This window comes from Phyllobates terribilis, unplaced genomic scaffold (assembly GCF_046119375.1).
Source record: "Phyllobates terribilis strain yellow unplaced genomic scaffold, ASM4611937v1 Scaffold_12__6_contigs__length_324123572, whole genome shotgun sequence".
NCBI lineage: Eukaryota > Metazoa > Chordata > Amphibia > Anura > Dendrobatidae > Phyllobates > Phyllobates terribilis.
In genome coordinates, this window is record NW_027362772.1 from 176,267,326 (window position 1) to 176,275,322 (window position 7,997).

General features: G+C 42.7%; 2 non-coding genes across 2 annotated transcripts; both read right to left on the reverse strand.

Moving 5' to 3' along the window:
* Nucleotides 1-1,884: 1,884 nt before the first annotated feature.
* On the reverse strand, nucleotides 1,885-1,967 carry TRNAP-CGG (transfer RNA proline (anticodon CGG)). Its single transcript has one exon. It is a non-coding gene; the product is annotated as a tRNA-Pro (tRNA).
* Nucleotides 1,968-4,147: 2,180 nt separating this feature from the next.
* TRNAP-CGG (transfer RNA proline (anticodon CGG)) lies at nucleotides 4,148-4,230 on the reverse strand. The gene has a single exon. It is a non-coding gene; the product is annotated as a tRNA-Pro (tRNA).
* Nucleotides 4,231-7,997: the final 3,767 nt, after the last annotated feature.

The following is a 7,997-nucleotide window of genomic DNA, read 5'->3' on the forward strand; positions in this document are numbered from 1 at the left end:
TTTTCTTGTGAAAATATCTAAAGTTGCACAATTTCATTGAAATTTGGTGATGCCCCATATGTCTTCAGAAACTACTGTTTGGTCACACAGCAGGGCTTTGAAAGTAAGAGCGCTATTTGGGTTTTGGGAATGCAGATTTTGCAAGAATATTTTGAGGGTGACATTTGTGGAGTTCCAAAAGTACCAAAACAGTAGAAACCCCTCCAAAGTGATCCCATTTTATAAATTACTCCTCACAATGAATTCATCAACACTGGCAATAACTATTTTTGTCCAACAGGTGTTTTCACTCTGCAACATCCAGAATTGCAAATAAGCCAGTTTAGTGCCCAGCTTGTGCTTATGGAGACAAGCACCCCATACATTTTAAGTGGGCTCTCCTCGCTAGAGAAATTCCAAATCTGTGGATTGTTTGTCTTACCATTAACGTGGAAACCCCTTTTTTTTAGAAAGAAAGATGACGGTCCTGAGTTGGGGCTTGTGTTTTTTGCCTTCCTGGCTTTTTCCCCAATAGCTTTGTTCCTGGCATATTTTTTAAGCATATTTGTCTCAGTAATGCAACAGCGATACATAGTCAAACATAAATGGCTGAAATCATTCAGCTAGTGTCTGATACATGCTGCCCGTATTAGCTATCAGGTTTCCTTTAAATCCTCATACAGCTAAGTCAAACTAAAATAAAACAAAGTGATGACGTCCAGAATGATGGAAAAATTACAAAAAATATTATTTTCCTCAAAAGTTAAAAGTGTTCAGTTCTCAAGTTTATATCATTTTATTTCCTGTAGATAGTTATAATGATTAGGACTTTTACATTCTCTGTAAACAGTCAGTCCATATGCTTTGTTTATTTTCTGCTTAAAATTTAATGGGTGAAGAAGAAAACTTTTGCCAAAACCTGGGACTTTTAGATCTTCAGTCTAATGCTCTCCCAACTGAGCTATTTCGACAGGACACATTTAGATTCAGGAATATTCAACACACTGTAGGAGTCACAACTGGATGTATTTGTTTTCACGTTGACTTGTTTTTGCAAGATTATCTATATTTGAAAGTCCCGTTATTTTGCGTACATATTTAAGAACTTACATTAATTCTTTGTGAATGAATAGAAAAAAACAGCAATTCTGCATTTTTTTTACATTTTCAAATTTACTCAATTCGCCAGGGTAATTCTGACTGTGTCTCTGTAGGACAGGTGATGATTGAGCATAAAACACAATTTGTAAGCATAATGTTGCATCAAGCTTTATTTTTTCTTAGGTGCAAACAATTGGAGTGAAGAAAGGAGATGCAAATTTAGAGAAAATATTCTACTGATTGTTAATGTTGAAAGTGAAAACATTTGTCCCAAAATGTGGTGAAACTTTGATGTCAGTATCACATGCGCATTTCAGACTTGTTAAACTATGTTCATCTGCTATTTTAGCTTTTGTTTATTAAGTATATTTATAGTCTATTTATTCCTGAGGTAGAAAAATCTGAAATTAGACTTACTGGTAATTCGGTTTCTAGGAATCTTCCACGACAGCACCTTAGGAGGTTCACTCTCTGCCCTAAAAGGGACAGAGAACAAATAGAGATGAAATAGTCCCTCCCATTTTCCTATCCACAGTATTTTTCCGATGCCAAAGCAACATCTAACATATGCACAAAGAAACTATTTGATGTTCCCAGAAGTCTTTTGTGAAAGCAAAAATTCAGGACATTTAAGATATGCCTCAAGGACCCCCAGGAATACTGCCAAAGTGCCAATATTGAGAATTGGTTGTGCTAAGCCCCATCACTTTTAGTTTTCGATTTGAGATTGCCACCAATAGAGCAAAACCCCAACAGATCAGTAACAAGAATGAAGCTGTACAATTTCTTGAAATTAAATGCTAACGTCAGAAGTGGGATTTGAACCCACGCCTCCAGGAGAGACTGCGACCCGAACAAAGTGCCATAGACCACTCGGCCATCCTGACTTCTTCTGACTTTTGTAATTTAACTCTTTCTAAGCTAAGCAGTAGAAAGATGAGCATTACTTGTGATGAAAGGAAATATACCATGATTTGTTTTATTTTAATATTGATTTGTAACCTATTAGTTACAGCCAATTTTGAGCTTCATGACCAAGCTCCATGTTTTAAATCTGACATGTATCATTTTATGTGGCAATAACACTGGAATGCTTAACATATCCCCGTGATTCTGATTGTGTTATTTTGTAACACATTGTACTTTATATTAATGGTAAATTTAGGTCAATATATATTTAGTTTTTCTTGTGAAAATATCTAAAGTTGCACAATTTCATTGAAATGAGATGATGCCCCATATGTCTTCAGAAACTACTGTTTGGTCACACAGCAGGGCTTTGAAAGTAAGAGCGCTATTTGGGTTTTGGGAATGCAGATTTTGCAAGAATATTTTGAGGGTGACATTTGCGGATTTCCTAAAGTACCAAAACAGCAGAAATCCCTCCAAAGTGATCCCATTTTATAAATTACTCCTCACAATGAATTCATCAACACCGGCAATTACTATTTTTGTACAACAGGTGTTTTCACTCTGCAACATCCAGAATTGTAAATAAGCCAGTTTAGTGCCCAGCTTGCGCTTATGGAGACAAGCACCCCATACATTTTAAGTGGGCTCTCCTCGCTAGAGAAATGCCAAATCTGTGGATTCTTTGTCTTACCTTTAACGTGGAAACCCCAATTTTTAGAATGAAAGATAACGGTCCTGAGTTGGGGCTTGTATTTTTAGCCTTCCTGGCTTTTTCCCCAAACAGCTTAGTTCCTGGCATATTTTTGAAGCATATTTGTCTCAGTAATGCCACAGCGATTCATAGTCAAACATAAATGGCTGAAATCATTCAGCTAGTGTCTGATACATGCTGCCCGAATTAGCTATCAGGTTTCCTTTAAATCCTCATACAGCTAAGTCAAACTAAAATAAAACAAAGTGATGACGTCCAGAATGACGGAAAAATTACAAAAAATATTATTTTCCTCAAAAGTTAAAAGTGTTCAGTTCTCAAGTTTCTATCATTTTATTTCCTGAAGATAGTTATAATGATTAGCACTTTTACATTCTCTGTAAACAGTCAGTCCATAAGCTTTGTTTATTTTCTGCTTAAAATTTAATGGGTGAAGAAAAAAAACTTTTGCCAAAACCCGGGACCTTTAGATCTTCAGTCAAAAACTCTCAAAACTGAGCTATTTCAGCTTGACACATTTAGATTCAGGAATGTTCAACACACTGCAGATGTCACAACTGGATGTATTTATTTTTACTTTGACTTGTTTTTGCAAGATTATCTATATTTGAAAGTCCCGCTATTTTGCGTACATATTTAAGAACTTACATTAATTCTTTGTGAATGAATAGAAAAAAACAGCAATTCTGCATTTTTTTTACATTTTCAAATTTACTCAATTCGCCAGGGTAATTCTGACTGTGTCTCTGTAGGACAGGTGATGATTGAGCATAAAACACAATTTGTAAGCATAATGTTGCATCAAGCTTTATTTTTTCTTAGGTGCAAACAATCGGAGTGAAGAAAGGAGATGCAAATTTAGAGAAAATATTCTACTGATTGTTAATGTTGAAAGTGAAAACATTTGTCCCAAAATGTGGTGAAACTTTGATGTCAGTATCACATGCACATTTCAGACTTGTTAAACTATGTTTATCTGCTCTTTTAGCTATTGTTTATTAAGTATATTTATAGTCTATTGAAGCCTGAGGTAGAAAAATCTGAAATTAGACTTACTGGTAATTCGGTTTCTAGGAATCTTCCACGACAGCACCTTAGGAGGTTCACTCTCTGCCCTAAAAGGGACAGAGAACAAATAGAGATGAAATAGTCCCTCCCATTTTCCTATCCACAGTATTTTTCCGATGCCAAAGCAACAACTAACATATGCACAAAGAAACTATTTGATGTTCCCAGAAGTCTTTTGTGAAAGCAAAAATTCAGGACATTTAAGATATGCCTCAAGGACCCCCAGGAATACTGCCAAAGTGACAATGTTGAGAATTGGTTTTGCTAAGCCCCATCACTTTTAGTTTTCGATTTGAGATTGCCACCAATAGAGCAAAACCCCAACAGATCAGTAACAGGAGTGAAGCTGTACAATTTCTTGAAATTAAATGCTAACGTCAGAAGTGGGATTTGAACCCACGCCTCCAGGAGAGACTGCGACCCGAACACAGTGCCATAGATCACTCGGCCATCCTGACTTCTTCTGACTTTCGTAATTTAACTCTTTCTAAGCTAAGCATAGTGTTGAGCCACCCCCGTAGTGTTCGAGTTCGGTTCGGTTCGTCGAACACCCGTGTGTTCGTCGAACTGTTCGTCGAACACCTTCGAACACCGTTAAAACCAATGGCAGGCAAACAAAAACACATAGAAACACATAGAAAACACCTTCAAAGGTGTCCAAAAGCTGACAAACTGCTCAGAAGACATAACTAACACATGGAAAAGTGACAAGTACATATAGTCATGCGAAAATAAAAGAGGTGGAGGAGTAAAAGGAGGGGGAGACACAGATATAGGCATGTCATACCCTTCTAAAATCCAAAACGTGAGAAGCCGACACGGCCAGTCCGCTCCTGCCCGTGCCACTTCCGTGTCGCCGGGTTTGTGCCAGAGCCGCGGTGAACCCTGACGGCCAGCCCCCCTCTCCCAATACTGGTGCCTGTCCGCTGGTGGGTCGAGCGAGCCCCCCTGTGGTGGAGGCAGCTCTAAGCTTTTTAATTTAAATTGTCTCTCTAATTTGAATGAATACACTTTAAATCCATTTACAAGGATCTATTGGAGGGCAAGTCTCATGCCAGCAGCCGCGGTAATTCCAGCTCCAGTAGCGTCCACTAAAGCTGCTGCAGTTAAAAAGCTTTTATAAGGATCGAGCTCGGCTGTCCACCGCAAGGCATCCTACTGCCAGTCCCAGCCCCTATGCCTTGGGGTGCCTCCTGATGCTCTTCACTAAGTATCCCATGGTCCCGAAGCATTTCCTTTGAAAAAATTAAGTGTCTAAACTACAGGTGGTGCAGCTTGCTTAACAGCCGGGATAATCCGCTGACTAGCAGACACTGCTACTAGGCACAAAGTATTTCCTGGGCTAGATGCAGTTAAAAATTTGTAATTAGATACTCTCGTTGGATGCTGAGAAAGCATTCCATAGAGTCTCCTGGCACGCCATATATGATTCTCTTAAAAAGCTTGGGGTAGGGGTCTAGGGGACCCTTTTATAGCCAAAATCACGGCCCTGTATCACAATACGTCACCTAGGCTGAAGATAAATGGAACTGTAGCACCCTAAGGGCTCGGTTGCTACAGACGTATTGCACCTCACCCAGAGGTGTGATATCTCACTCTCAGGTAAGGATGGAGTGTGGATCAGGACCCGACACCTGCATGCATTACACCACATTGCCGTGGGGCAGGGCGACCAATATGCCCCTGAGATGGGCACGACAGTCCCTGTCCCTGGCTGGAGTGGGGGGAGGGAACACTGAGGAAGGGGAACCCTGTAGTGCAGGAGCAGGGAGGAAGCAGTTCCTGGGTGCATTGAGAAGGGAGTATAAAAGGTGGGCACCATCTTAGTTCAGTGCAGAGAAGTCTGAGCAGAAGTGGCAGAGAGCAGGGGCTCTGCATGAGCTCTGCTCCGGAGGCGGGCCTAGTAACAGAGGCCCAGGCCTGGAAGAGGGAGAAGGAAGGAAGAGGAGCGGAGAAGGCTCCAGGAACGAGGAATGAAGGGATCCCAGGGGTGCGGACGGGCGAGTCGCCACCGCACGCCCGAATCCACCTGCGTGGAGGGGTCAGGCCAAAGGGGGAGACCGGTCCCCGAACTAGTGGAGGCAGGAAACGACCCTCAGCTAGAAACCGGAGGCTCTGACATTTTATGTGGCGCAGCCCCTCGCTACACCCGCTAGGAAGGCACCACATAGGGTCAGGGAAACTGGCGCCAAGTTTACCAAGAGGAGGCCCGAGGCAGCCGGACAGAAGTGTTGGTAAGAAAGGCCAGACAAAGGACACACAAAGGGGGTCCTGTGAAGCGCTCCAAAGTTATCTGGGAGTTGTCTGAGCCCCTCACCTGGTGAGCACAGTACGACGTGGGCAGCCGTTACCTGAAGACGTGGTCTGGATAATAAGAACTGTGAGTAAAGGCCCTGGACTGCATCACTGACTCCGTGTCGTTACTGCTGCTGCCCTGCACCATCACCCCCATCCTCCGCATACACTGCCCTGAGGCTATACTCCTCCCGTGGGGAGTTATGCTACGCTCTGCTGCACCCACAACACCAGCCTCAGCGGTCTGCCCTGTAGCGGCGGTTCACTCTGACCGCAATCCACGGGTGGCGTAGTCGGACATTTAAACATCAAAACCACATCAATAGTTCCGCCACTGGTTTGACCGCCCTGAGCCACGGAACCGGGTCGCCGCCACGAAGACTACAACCACCAGCATCCACCAAAAAGGGTCCGGCTCCGGGTGTCCCAAGGCCCAGGGGGTGCGTCAGAACATTTTCATCACCTTTCACAATCACCAATGGGACAAGGCAGGGATGTCCTCTGTCCCCTCTCTTATACATCCTAGTGACGGAGCACCTGCTCTCATCAATTCGCCATAACCCCAATATTAGGTGGATTGAGATGGGAGGCACCGAGTACAAGTGCTCTCTATTTGCTGATGATGTCCTAGTATATATCACTCACTCACATATATCCATCCATGCTGTTATGGCTGAAATAGATCACTTTGTTACATGGTAAAATTTTAAAATCAATGCAGCGAAGTCTGAGGCCCTCGATGTCTCCCTCCCCAAATCCATATAGGATTCCATCCAGTCCAACTTTCCCTTTGCCTGGCCCTCACAGGGTATCAAATACTTAGGAATTCCTATTCATAGAGACCTCTCCCATCTATGTTATCTTAATTTTGGGCCCTTTATTGAACAATTCCATACAGACCACGGTTGGCAAGTTAGAACTGTAAGATTCACTACGTGAACCGCTGGTGTTTTGTGGAAAAGCACATGTACACCGCGTTCCAAATTATTATGCAAAAAGTGTTTAGGAGTGATAAGGGAAGAATTTGTTTGTTTGTCAGTTAAACTCATTGATGGTGATGTGTGTCAGGGCTCTTTATATCACTGTAAGCAATTGCAGACACCTGTGCTAATTAGTTTGGCAGGTGTGTCCAATGAAAGGCAAGACTACTTAAGAAGTCTCTCTCACATTATTAAGCAGCCTACATTTTCTGCCAAAATGGGAAAGAAAAAGGATGTGTCGGCTGCTGAGAAGCAACAAATTGTGGAGTGTTTAGGTCAAGGCATGACTACAATCAACATTGTGCGATGATCAGAATGAAGTGTCTTGGCAATCAAGAAGTATGTAGCTGATTCACAGTACACACGTGTGCGTGCTGATAAGGGCAAATTGAGGACTCTTTCCTACAGGCAATTACGTCAGGTTGAAAGACCAGCGGCAAAAAAGCCTTGTCATAGCAGCAGACAAGTTTTTGAAGCTGCTTGTGCCTCCAACGTCCCCCGAACAACAAGATACAAGGTCCTTCAGAGGTTTGCAGCTGTGCATACGCCATCCTGTCGACCTCCTCTATCCACTTCACACAAGCAGAAACGGCTCCAGTGGGCCAAACATTACATGAAGACTGATTTCAAAACTGTTTTGTTCACGGATGAGTGCCGTGAAGCGCTCGATGGTCCAGATGGATGGAGTGGAGGATGGCTGGTTGATGGACACCCCACGCAAACACGGCTACAGCACCAACAAGGAGGAGGTGGAGTAATGTTTTGGGCTGGAATCATGGGGAGAGAGATTGTCGGCCCCTTTAGGATCCCTGAAGGCGCTAAAGATGAACTCCATAATGTATGTGGATTTTCTCAAACAGCACTTCCTGCCATGGTTCAAGAAGAAGAACCGTGTATTTCACAGCAAGATCATTTTTTTGCATGATAATGCACCATCTCATGCTGCACAT